The sequence below is a fragment of the Protopterus annectens genome, chromosome 8.part0, assembly GCF_019279795.1.
Source record: "Protopterus annectens isolate FY-2018-M chromosome 8.part0, PAN1.0, whole genome shotgun sequence".
Classification (NCBI taxonomy): Eukaryota; Metazoa; Chordata; order Ceratodontiformes; family Protopteridae; genus Protopterus; species Protopterus annectens.
Window position 1 is genome coordinate 1019371121 of NC_056741.1, and position 14077 is coordinate 1019385197.

The following is a 14077-nucleotide window of genomic DNA, read 5'->3' on the forward strand; positions in this document are numbered from 1 at the left end:
AAAGTCATTCAGTTTAAACTTTTATGAAAGTGTCTCGCATTCTAGCAGCTCTTCAAATTCAGTACTTTGATACATAGTCTCAGATACGGATATATTTATGAATTTCTTAATTAATTTCTTTATGCAGGGGATTCCACAACAAATACAAACTCCTATTAGGAGTAAACCTACCCCAATAGCAATCAATATGTTTATAAAGATGGAGCCCCACCCCCCCAAAGGCATTTTGAAAAAACTCTGTCAGAGGGTTTGGGCCTGGTTTGGTCATGGCCGACACTTGCTGAATCACCTCAAGATGGTCGATGATCTCATGCTGATGGTCAGGAATGAAAGCACAGCACTCTTTTTTTGATTAAAGTGCAAGTTCTGCCTTTCACCGCTAGGGTGAAGTTGAGAGCCATTCGGTTTTGAAGCACTACAGTTCTCATGGCATTCAGTTCATCAGTTATCAGTTTAAGGGCAGAAAAAGTTGCATTACTCATTATTTTGAGAAGTTTGGACAGTTTTTGCAGCTCCCATATTGATTTGACTCTGCCATACATGGGTGATATACCTGCCCAGGATATAACGGCATCGCTCAAGTCCATGTGCACAAGTTTGGTTTTCACATTACGATGGTCATTTCACCCCGCTTCGATTCATCCCACTGGATTCTCAGGTTTCTTAACAGTCTTTTTGGTTACGTCTCGAGTATTTTGAATACTCCCCTGAGGCAAAACTGCAGTTTGTCAGATGGCCGGAACCAGGAATCCCAAAAAACAACTGCCAGACCAATTCTCAGGTAACCATTTATATGCCTTTTTGCCACATACAAAATAACAATCCTCTACCTTTGTCATTACTTTGTTACGAAATGACTGCCCTGCATGAAACATTTTCCTATCTATCACTGATAACTGTTTGAAAAGTACAGGATTATGCTGTACCTGATCAAGAGTTTTTTGCATAGATTTTAAAAATGAGTCATAATCTGTACTACAAGATTCACTCAAATCATTTGTTTTTTTATAACACTTATACTGTACTACAAATACTTTTGACCCATCTTTTGCTGAAAATACTTGAGTTTTCTTTTTTATTTACTATTGAAATGTTTTTCTGCATGTCTAGCATATTCAAGTAATGGCTGTAATCTACTTGTTCGATGATCTACCATATGCTTCGTAATAAAGCTACTAATGGGAGTTATACTACCCTTCAAGAATGTGTTCTTTAACTGTTGTTCATATGAGGAATCATGTGTCTGGTTTTCTGGTATCTGCATTCTGCAGTGATTATTAAAACACTCTAACCAGTCTAGCATAATATCTATTAACTGTTTCACCTTCCTGTTGAATGCATTGATTAATGCAAGTCCAATCAGCCCTAGGCTTCCACTTTTCAGAGATTCAGTCTGTCAGACCTTTCACTCTGCCATCCAGTTCTGCATTAGTATGTGGGAGTGGTCTAAGTTGTGCGTCACGAGGATTTCAGTCGCCACTGATCATGTGCCAATCTGGACCCACAATTTGTCGCACTACTTTTTCTACTTCTTCTCCATTTAGATGGTAACTTAATCTCATGCCCTGTAAGTCTTCTAAAAATTTTCTAAAGTTCACTTTTGGGTGGGAAATACCTTTTGTGGCTTTCCGGACTGTCCACAGTCTATAAACTAAAAGTGTCGGATCTTGTCCTGCCTGTCCTGCCTGAGGATTAGGTACTTCTATGAGCGGACATATCTCTATTTTACTCATAGCTTGTGATGCTCTATTTAATTCATTTAATTCAATTTCCCTCCTCAAGTCGCATGTTCGAGACTTAGTCTCAATGGGATCCCTGACAAACGGTTGTGCTTTTGCAGGGACTGCTGGGTATAGCGGAGGTGGATCGGCTCATCCACTCGCTTCATATTCTGGTAACAGAAGTGGAGGGGGCGAAAGAGGGGCCGTTGCTATTACTAAATTATTGTCTTCTTTGTCAAAAAACATTTTGTTTTTGAATTTTTAATTCTTTGCTCCCTACGATTTGCTTCCTCAAGCCACCTATGTGCCTGAGGGACTCCTAATTGTCTCTGCTTTTTTAGTTGACCTTTCACGTCTATTTTTAACTGTTTTACAAGTTTCATAAGTGCAAGTTTATCTAAATTACCCTCGAATTTATACTTATCGACCCATTTGGTGTAATATTTAATATTATCGGCACGATGTAATTGCATATACTTCTCGTCTTCAGTTAGTGGCGTGTCCCGGGAACTTTTTGTGCACTGATTTTTTATTGGTGTCTTAGCTAAGCTGTAAATTGTTACGTAACCCTTTGTATCATATGGTACCACAAATCTATACCTTTTCACAGTTTATCTAGAATAACTGTCTACCTATTCTTCTTCCCTGATCTATGACAAAGAACAGTAACCCCTTTTTCTGTCTCTAATCTGCATACACAAATTTACCTGACAAAAACAGTTCTGTACCTAGTCTCTGATCTTAAAACAGAAATAAGGTAGTTTTTCCTTACCTGACCCTCCGTGAGTTGATCCACCGGATCGTTGACTCGTCCTCCAATCCCAGATCAGAAACAGTGGCTGGCCTCTTTCGAACGACAATTCAGTCAGAGGTCTTTTAAAATAGAAGAGCCGATTTGGCCTCTTCGTACGGATGCATGCCACCGGGCCCAATTCTGACCTAGGTCCAGAGTGAGAGATACATTTTCCGGCTCGAAGGACCAATCTGTTAAAGGAAAAATATACTTTAAAAATGATAAAAACACGGTAGGTTCAGGTTAAGGCACTTAATCTTGCAGCAAGGAGACAAAAACGTGCTAATACAGAGTTTGTCTAACCAGAAACAGGAAATGCATTCATTTTTATAGGTTATCAAATTAATCCTGTCCTACCATGCTGACGTAACAGATTACCACCTTTTCATCATCATCTGCTGACCATCTTTCCCATGATTTTCTGCTGATTTAAACCATTTTTATGTGAAACTTCCTGAGGAAAACAACATGGCCTTGGTTACTTTCAATTAGATACTTGGTATGTTACATTCAAGATACTATGGCTAAATCAAGCACAATGCTAGCAGTTAATTTCTCTAATAATCCTTTGTCTACCTTATCTCTAAACTACTGCAGCTGCAGAGGTTCCCATCCTCTGAACAAGGCTGTTTGTCTAGAATCATTACATTTATATTGTTCATTCATATGTTTCTGACCTAGCAGATAAATACCTGCTTCTCAAGTACATTTCCACAAGGCATAAACAAGAATATTGCTGTGCTAGCAGTTACTAGGTCAGAGGGCAACTTGCAAGTTTCAGTAAGCATGCTGCAGTTTTAGAAAAGCATATTTTCAGTCTCATATGAAACTCAGTTTGTATAAATCACAGTGCATGAAAAATAAAATGAAAAGCATATTAAAAACACTTGATTATTAATTTGGCATTAAGCATACACACATTAATACATATTTTTCTAACAATAACCACAAAGCCTACTTTGGCTATGGCACGGATCTAAGTGGTGACAGACAGATTTGCACTGTGCCAGTGAAATATAGCACAAAATATACTGACCCTACTGATATCACCAAAATCCTTGCAGATACATTCAGTGCATACTTCACCCCCTAAAGAGCCCACAACACTACCCGAAAGGTACAGTATTCCACACATCAGAGACACACATGTGGAAATGGCCCTCTCTAACAGCAGAACATAGCATCAATGGAGGCAGATTTTGTCCCAGACTGCATCTTGCAAACTGTACAAGACAACCTGACCCCCCACCTAATTAAGCTTTCCAACCTAAGCCTCTCCACAGGCTACATGCCCATACAATGGCGCATGGCAATGGTTATTCCACTCCATCAAGGTGGAATCACAACTGATCATGGTAACTACCATCCCATAAGGCAGACCAGCCTGGTCTGCAATGGTATGGATGACATCCTTATGGCACTCATTAACAAAGACATTGGTAACCTCCGAACACGTAACCCAACCCAGGTCAGCTTGGTTGAGTGCAGTTCATGCCTACTGAACCTGTTTGATGTTTTACATACAGTCTCCAAGACGTTAGATGATGGGAGAGGTGGTTCACACATACTACCTGGACCTCACCAAGGCTTTTGACACCATGTCCCACTCAGGTATTATTGATAAACACATCAGCCTGTACATACACCCATATATCACAGGTTGGGTTGCCAATGGGCTCAGGTTCATAGGTTCATAGGTTCATAGGTTCATACTAGGCTATCTGCCCTAGGGCATTTATAAGCCTAGCCAGAATGTGTTTGGCTTTCGCCACCCATTTTAAATTTATTTTGCTATGCCCTTTTTCGAGGTTAGTATACTGTGCCTCTGTCTAACAGTGACACAGAAGTGATACCCGGGGTAAACCTACGATCTCCCATCCACTCATCAAGATTCCTCTTGAAGAGAGTCAATGAGGGACTCTGCCTAACCTGGACTGGGATTTTATTCCAGAGTGAAGGGAGCCTCTGGGTTATGAATCTGTCCCTCCAGCATGTCCTATTTATTTCAGTGCTGAGGTTCAAGTCTCTCGAGTGCGTAGCTCGATGGGATCTGGATTTTCTGAGGTGCAGCATGTGGCCTGACTAGCCTGGTCTGCAAGGCTATGGAGCACATCATTATGGATCTCAGTCACAGAGACATTGGGTACCTCCAAACCTTTGACCCCTCCCATTTTGGCGTTGTTAAGGGCAGACCATGCCTCCTAAACCTGGTGGACTTTTTAGAGACAGTTACCAAGGCATTAGATGAGGGTAAGGAGGTCCACACAGCCTACCTTGATCTCTCAAAGGCTTTTAACACCATTCCCCATTCTGGTATTATCAACATACCCATCCACATGAACATTAACCCCTACGTCATGTGATGGTTTGCAAAGTGCTCACGACAGAACCCATACAGTGGGAGTTGCATACCCAAGGTACGACTGTATACCCGTTACAAGTGGCGTCCCCCAGGGCTCAGTCTTAGGACACCTCATGTTCGGTATATAATTCTCTGACATACAGGCAAACACAGGAGGGCTTTGGCTGAAAAGGTTTGTAGACAACTGCAAACTAGGGGCCATAATTGTTTCCCCAGCTGATACAGACACCCTCCTGAAGAGTCGCACTGAGAAGGATACTTGATGTCTATATCATGGCCTCAAGCTGAATGCCAAAAAGTGCATAGTCATCCCCTTTGGATATAACAAATTACCCGCAACTACCACATAGGTGCTAGACCCCTATATACAGAAAAGGTAATAAGGGATCTGGGAACCCCAGTAGATAGCAATCTCTCCTTCGATACCCATAATGACAAGGTGGTTAGAATATCCTTCTATGTGGCCCCTCTAATCTCTAATGGGTTTGCATCCAGAACAAAGGAGGCCATTGTGCCTCTCTACTCATGACTTATTAGACCCATTAAAGGATACAACACCCCATTCGGGATGTACCTTACAAGACAACTGCAACAGCTTGGAAGACCACAACAGTACCACACCAAGAGGATTACTGACATCAAACAGATGACCTATGCAGCCCAACCCAAGAAACTCCAGCTGTAATCGGTTGCATACCGCATACTCACAGGTGATCTCTGCTTGACATACAAGGCCCATGTCCATTCCAGTATTGCTGGATATGCTCCACCTAAACAGAAGTCCCTGAGAGCCACATGCTCTAGGGATATACACCTAAAAACAACGATGACTAGGACATGCTGGACTGATAGATTCCTGACCCGGAGACTCCCCATGCTTTGGAACATGATTCCAATGTACATCAGGCAGGGCCCCTCACTAGCACTCTTCAAGGGAAACCTTGACATGTGGATGGGAGACAGACATGTACCCCGGGGATCACTGCAGTGGCTCTGCTGGACAGAGACACAGGGAACTAATGTCTCTGCCGTTCAGAGGCACAGGGAACTAACCTAAGGGGGTAGCAAAAGCCAACACACTCTAGCTAGGCTTATAAATACCATTGGGCAGACTGCCTAGTACCTACCTTTGCAGTTATTACATGTCTTATGTGCATGGATAGTTAACTAGCGCTTCCATTTTACTTTGCTATCATGCTGATAAACTGTCGGGTGACTACAAGTCATATGTATCCTGTTACTGTGTATTGTAAATGCCAATAGACATAACTAATGTTTGCCTAACATAACAGTAATGCTATGTAACTTGTAATACATATCTGCCTACAATACTGTACATTACACAGTTATTGGCACAATATCCCACAATGCAAATCATAATTGCACAGTGGGCCAATCTTCGACATGTTATTCTCAGTAATACACCCATACATATGCCTACTGTTACAATATATCAACATATACTATCTCCTGTTATAGCACATACTTGTTGGACCAGCACTGCCACTGACAGTGGCTGGTGAGGAATATTTGGGTTCAAAGTCCTTATATAGCATCCATTGTGGTGTATGCAGTGTTTGCCTTGTGATCTACAGCAGTACACACATAAATACTACAAGCGTTACTATGCTCAACAATACATCACTACAAGATAACTGTTTCCACTATATGGATTGCAGGCACTTTAAATATTACAGAACAGGTACTACATACACAGACATACTGATTGTTCTACATACCTTATTAGTAACCCGAGGTGTCGTTGACTGTTAATTCAATCCTTTTCAGTTTGTGTTTCAATCTTCTTTGTAATATTCAGCTGGTATATACAGATGGTTTGAATGTGTAATAAGCCATCCTATTATAGTTAAATATCAGTAAAATGTGCTATCCTGACCACCAATTGGTGTTCCAAAATAGTTAATTAGATGCACATCAGCTGTGCAGCTACTCCATTAGCCAATACCATGGCAACTGTGGTGTATAACTGAGTACTCCACTTGGGCGTTGTCTGTTTGCCTTACTTTCGAGGAAGACAGCCTGGATGTGTTGTTTGTGATGTATTTCAACAGCTATATGGAGACAGACAGAGATATATTAGCTTCATGACTCCTGTGGATTATTTGTAATGGCTAGAAAATGTTGTTCTACATGTGACTACAGCTGTTATATTTCAGAACATTGTTACTTATGCAGGGTTTGTTTATACCTGATACTTCTGCAGATGTTTAAGTCTGGCAAGGATGTTTGGGCATCTCAAGGCTGTATGGCTATGCATGAATTGTTAGGTGGTTTACAGTGTGCTCACCAGACATCCTTGGTTTGGTGTACATACATACATCTCAGGTGTACCTCATTACGAGGAACGTACCTCATTTGGGGTCTTAGAAAGTTCATGTTCCTCGAAGTTCCTCAAAGTTTCACATTGAAAGAGTCTGTCACACATTTAGTGTTAGGAATTTTTTTAAGTGAAATCCATAAATAGAAATTAATCATATTAATCCATTAAAGGATCTTCTTTATAAGTAAAACCAGCATATTTTAACCATCCTATGATCTTCCTAGTTGAAGTTGTTAGTAAGCCATTAGTATGTGTTCCACATTTTGCCCATTTGTTCCACATTATGAAGGAGGGTGTTCCTCATTTTGGAGATGGAAAGTTGAGAGCTATGTGTACATGTGTATCATACTGTGCTGTTAATCAGTAATTGGTAACACCTGCTGGTGTACACACTACCCTCTGAAATGGGATTCGTGCAAACAAACCCTGTAACATCAGCAGCTGTTCCATTGTATAACAGCAACTATTTCACATAGGGCCATGTTAGTGTGTCTCTGACAAGGTATGTTAAGGCTTCTGCAGATGTCGTACAGTGAGTGAATGATTTGTGATATTATTACAGTTTGTATTGTAATTTGTTTGAGTGTGGGGGTGATGTTGGTGGGTGTACATAACAGATGCAGGTGTGTAGGAACTGCTTATACATAATCGATATGTGCGTGAGGGTTCCTTCCCTATTTGAACACCTATCCTTTAGTGGACTAATACTATGGTAATTGCAGGCTGATTCATTAAGGCACTGTTAATTGGTTCCTGTATAGCATGCAGGTAATGTTAGTCCTTGAATCTTTTCGGCAATACATCAGAATGTAATAAAGTGTTGCTACATGAAAGCTGTGTATTTCTGTCATAGGTATTTGCAGTCATTGGAGTTGTGTTCGTGACTGACCTTCTTTGGCTAGGGTTGCCACTTTTTCAAATGGCCATAGTGGGACATTTTCGGGACACACATCAGATTTTACAGGCCAACACAAACCCATGGTCAGTACAAGGGATAGAACTTTCCTTTTTTGCCTAAATATAAGCTTACTCTTGTAGCAGTTTAGTTGCTTATCCTGTTTCTTGTAACATGTAGGTATTTTAGATACAGGAAGAACTATTGTATGCAACTATTACATTACATATGGGACATAATGATGTCCTACAATCTCAGGACATTTGCCAAGTTTAATATTTTTGGTCAGGACACAACCACCCAAAGAGGGACTGTCCCTCGCAAAGTGGGACAGGTGGTAACCCTATCATTGGCTCATGTCCATTGCACATATTTGTAATAGTGTATAGGCATATACTCTCCATCTCCTTTGTTCATAAAGTTTGGTCGTGGCAGAATGTGTGATTGCTATGGTACATGTTATACTCATATATGAACACATCGACCTGTATATACGGGATACCTATGGAATCCCAAAACCACACAATTCCGACGCCCACAGTACCGGGCCCAGACTCCCATACCCCACATTATCGACAGCAACAGGAACTCACAAAAGTAACACAAACATGGAACACACACACGCACACACAGACGCACCGCTACCCACCACATCCAAACAAACCATCCTACACTACGTGTGAGCAGGTGGGCAAGCCCCTCTACACCGCCCATGTGGGTGGCTGTGCCCCCCCACACCCCCCCTACTTTAATATTCTACCTCCTAGATCACACAAACAGATGCACAAAGCAAACCCACACCCACACATTACAGTCCCCCAGGAACACACACCACACTCAGAACACACACTTACACACACTACAGCCCTCAGAAACACACTTACACACAGTAACCTAACTGAACCGCAACAACAGAAGCACTGACTAAATGTCCCTTAACATCGGGATTTTAAATCTCGCACTTCTGGTGTTTCGGTACTGTGGTCTTTCAGACATTAAGCCTCATGATTATGTGCGTCAGTATGTCAAGCAGTCGGTATGTGGTAGGTATCCCATTTATATGTATCTCCATTGTTATGTAGATGTTGTTAACCTATCTATATATCTACATATATATGTATATCTATCCCCATATATCGACATATGTCTGTCTCTCTCTCCTTCTCTTTCTCTCTCTCTCTCTCTATATATATATATATATATATATATATAGCATACACCTTTCATTGGGTACATGTTGGTTTATCCTATTTCACACATTCCTACCTCTTTTAACCTGTCAGTATACACTACTGCCATTGGTACATCTCAGGTAGCTTAGAGGTAGATTATTGTGAAGACTGTGTACATGGTTGAGTGTTCTAATCCTGGCAGTGGTACTTTTACCTCTCAGAGCAGGCACTGCTAGTGCAAGGGTGATTAACGCACATTTCAGTGGTTGTGTGTTCCAAATGTTTATTATTTTGTGGAATACTACGTATATATGCAAGCTGTGGTTAAGGTACCTATGTAGGATGCACACAGTAGACCACCTATACATGACAATTTACAGGTGGTCGTGTGTGTGTGCCATCCATGTTTGCTGTGTGTGCAGGTGGAGAAGGGTGTCAGTCCATTAGTGCCTACACTGTCAGTGTGTGTGCTATACGTTCCCTCTTTGCCAAGGCATGGGCATACTGGGCACGCCTCTGTCTGCCTACTGGGGCTGGTACAGGGTGTTCATGGTCTGAGTCCCTCTGTGCCTATGGGGCCCTTGGCAATGGTGGTGGGCTGTGAGGGCCTTCACCATTCTGTCCCTGCTGCAGCTGTTTCTGCAGGATCATATTGTGTAGCATGGCACATACTATGAAGATGTGGGCACATGTGCTTGGAGAGTACTGCAAGGCTCCACCAGATATGTCCAAGCAATGGAACCATGATTTCAGCATCCCAAACATGTGCTCTGTGATGACTCTGGTTTCTGTGTGTGCCTCATTATGGCATTTTTGCGTGGCTGTGTGTGCATTTCTGATGGGAGTCATCATCCACGGTTCCAGTGCATAGCCAGCATCCCCCACCAGGTGGCCATATGGGATGTCCCCCTGGCAAATACCTGATACAGCTGTGAGGCATGCCAGATGTGGGAGTCGTGATAGCTTCCAGGGCTGCCAGCACACACATCCATGATAATGCCCTGGGCATTGCACACGACCTGGCAGTTGATGGAGGGGTATCCCTTGCGGTTAATGTAGCGCCTACCCTGCTCACCGGGTGGTGTCTTGATGTGTATGTGTGTGCAGTCTATTGCACCCAGTACCTCCGGGTAGTCTGCCACACAGTGGAAGAGACGTATATTGTTAGCCAACTCCTCCTGCATTCGGTGGAAGTATATGTGCTCATTGGCATTTGGTAACATGGCATCCAGGAACTGGTGTAGTACCCTGGATGCTGATGCCTGTGAGATCCCCATGATATCCCCAGTTGGCCTTTGAAAGGTACCTGTGGCTAGTATTCTCAAGCTTACACATACCTTCGTGTCCATTGGGATGGGTTCCCCTCTGTTACTTCTGGCTCTGAGGCATGGCCAGCACAGCTCAACTAATTGCTGTATGGTGTCCCTGTCCACCCTGTAACGCTCTACTATCTCCAGATCATGTAGCCCCTGGTAGGTTATTCTGGGTCTGAACACTCTTCTCCTCCTCCGGTGCCTGAGATGGTTGTCAGCATCATCCTCCACACCACCATCAGTCTCCAATACATGCTGGTGAATCAAAGTTATGGCAGTCCCTAACATGTACATATTAAAATTTCCCTGTCTGTATGCACAAATGGTGCAGAGTGTCTGGGAATACACAAGTGTGTGTGTGGGGCTTTCACACCCTATACTATTGTGCAATGGATGATGCTGGTGCAATTGGGTGTGTATGTGCAATTCCAGCTGCAGGGTATCTTAATTATGGATTTTACAGCAGGTACTGCTATTGTGGGGCCTTTGGTGTTGACCTACGCTTGGCTGCTGTGATTCATCTATTGCCCTTTACTTCACTTTTCAACCCTATTCCCCTCCCATTTTCAGGCATGCATCCAGCTGCCTGCTTTCTTGTTTTGTACTTTCCCAACCCAGGATTGTGTTGCAAAATGTGTTATGTAGCTGATCTACTGCAAGTTTGCTTTGATCTGCTGTGACAGTTCTCTTTTCTTTGCAGTACGGCACCTCCCCTTTCCTGTTCTGCAGGTAGCTGCTAGCAGCCTTGTTAGCTGTTGTCAGTGGCCCACTGTGAGTTCTTAGGTTTTAATTACTCATTTGTACTCCAATTACCATGCTGCAGCATTTCCTTATTGTCTTCTCGTATCCTTTCTGTTTTAGCTATGGTGCGCACCATGCACAGCTGTTTACTGGGTTTCGAGCGTGTTTTCATCCACGTTCACATGCACTTTCGGTTACCTTGTGTGCTCTCAGCTAAGCAAAGCTATGGCTACTTCCACACCCCTATCCTGCGGCTTTGCTTAGCAACAGGCAACCCGGATTAGTAATGCTGCAATGTGCTTACAGCTATGGTAGCGCACCCCTCTCTTGATGTCATGTTTACCTCCAGGCCACACCTCGGTGTTGTACCGCTATGCTGTGTGGTACATCCTTACGCTGGCGGGGAGTTTGCGATTCAGTATTACTTGACTCATTTGCATGGCATTGACTACTAATTCCTAGTTACCGCGCAGAACACTGTCACAGACCCTTAGCAACCCTTGCGCCATGGTTGTGGTGTAGCATGCGTGCCACTGACTATTATGGGGAATTCATGAATTGTGTTACATTGCAGTTTTATGACATCTAAATATATTTTCATTGTGATCTTGTTTGTGCACCGATGCACTGGGATTTTACTTTGCGTTAGTGTGGCCACGACATTAAATGTTGTTTTTTATGTGTTGTGTATGTTTTTTATTGCCATTGGCTATATATTTAGCCATTGACATATATTAACATTATAATACGTAAGTTTGGTCCACTTTCACGGCTCCGATTTTATGTTTGAAAAAAGGTAAACTGTTTTTTTGGATTACATTTCTTCAAGCTTACGCTACGCCTGCACAACTTCATGAATCACTATATGCCTTCATTTGCATGCTACACTGCTTCGCATGGGGTAATTAGCATACATGCGCAGGGAGCTGCACAGCTCTGGTATATGGTGGTAGTGCACGTGGAAACAGCTCTTACCTGAATCGCTCAGCGGCCATATTTGGCGTTAGATCGCCGACGCTACTCCGGCACCTGGTGCAAGCTTCATGAATCCCGGGGACTGTATTCTACAGTCCATTCAGTGAAGCTTTTTTTGGAGGATGGGTGGATACAGAATATTTTCGGAAAGTAAGTATCACTTGCATTATGCATATAACTGATGCATTCTTTGAACTTAATATGATGTTCTCTGATTCAGCAGTAAACTATTAAGCAATTCTCTGTTCCTTTAACCGCATTAGTAATTTTCATTTGAGCCACCCTATCTTTGTGCATATTTTCAGTCATAATCAGTTTCAGACCTTATATCTTTCAGAAAATGTATGGTAACACAAGACTGTTGATGCTAGCAACGTGTAAGTTTATAAGAGCAATTTTGGCATTTTTGAACTTATTTAATGGGCTGTCTGATTAATTAGTTTTTTACTGGCTTAATTATTAGTATATAATTTGTTTAAACCTTTGATATAAAATATGTCCCACTTAGAATATTTAGAAGTAGCTACTGGATATGTAATTAGAGCAAATGCCTTGGAACAACTAGTCGATACCCCCCACAAGAAGTGAAAATATATTGGACTTAATATTAACCAATATGAGTAATCACTGCAGCATCCCTACAGTATCAGACACCCTGGTAAGATCCAAGCACAAATCGGTCACTTACAAAGCCACCATCTCCCCCAACCTCCCCTCACTCTGATCACACAAGAAAAATTTGTCCAAAGCAGGTTACAGCCTACGGATGGTATTAACAGCTTCACATCCCTCTTCCCCTCTGTAGGAACTGGCAACAATATCAAAAACTACACCAAAGCACTATGTAACTATTTATAAAGGTGCATGGAATCAGGAATACCTGACAGGACTACATATTCCTCGACAAGGAAGAATAAACATCTCTGGTAGACCATTGCAAAAAATGAACTCTATAACTCAAGGAAACAAATTGCTGTCCAAGACCAAGAAAGAGCATATGCGCAATTGGAAGCTATGTCTCCTTGGCCTGAACAAGCAAATAAGAGCACTAGTGAAATCCTCCAAACCAAACTTCGAGTCCAAACTGGCCACATCTGCTAAAGACAATTATAAGGCCTTCTTCACAGATGTCCATAACCTCAAAGGAAGCCCCCAGATCTGTTCAGAACTGGTGGTCAAAGAGAACACATATACAAGTGCTGTACATATAGTAAATTTGCTGACTGACAGATTCAGGAGAACTGTAGCCCTCTGTCACCCCCATCAATAAATCAGAACATCCAGAGTACTTGCCCCCTTCCCCTTATATCTATGGAACAGGTCATCACAGTTTTCTCAAAGGCAAAAAATACAGCATTCATGGGACCAGATAACAACCCAGGCTGCATACTACGTGAACTTAGGCAGGAACTTGGAGCACCATTAGGCAGCCCATTCAACCTGAGTACTCGTTTCATCCCAGCTGAGTGGAGGACAGCTACTGTCATCCCTTTGCACAAAGGTAGAACATCCACCAGTACATGCAATTATACAACCATCAGCCTAACTAGCCTGATCTGCAAGGCCATGGAATGGATTATCATGGACCCCATTAACAAGGATATTGGCAACCTCCAAGCACTTGATCAAACACAGTTTGGCTTCATCAAAGGGAGGTCATGTCTGCTAAATTTGTTCTAGGGCGAGATGGTGCACAGTGCCTACCTGTACCTGTCCAAAGCCTTTAACACTATTCCCCACTGGGCATAATAGATAAACTCTCTC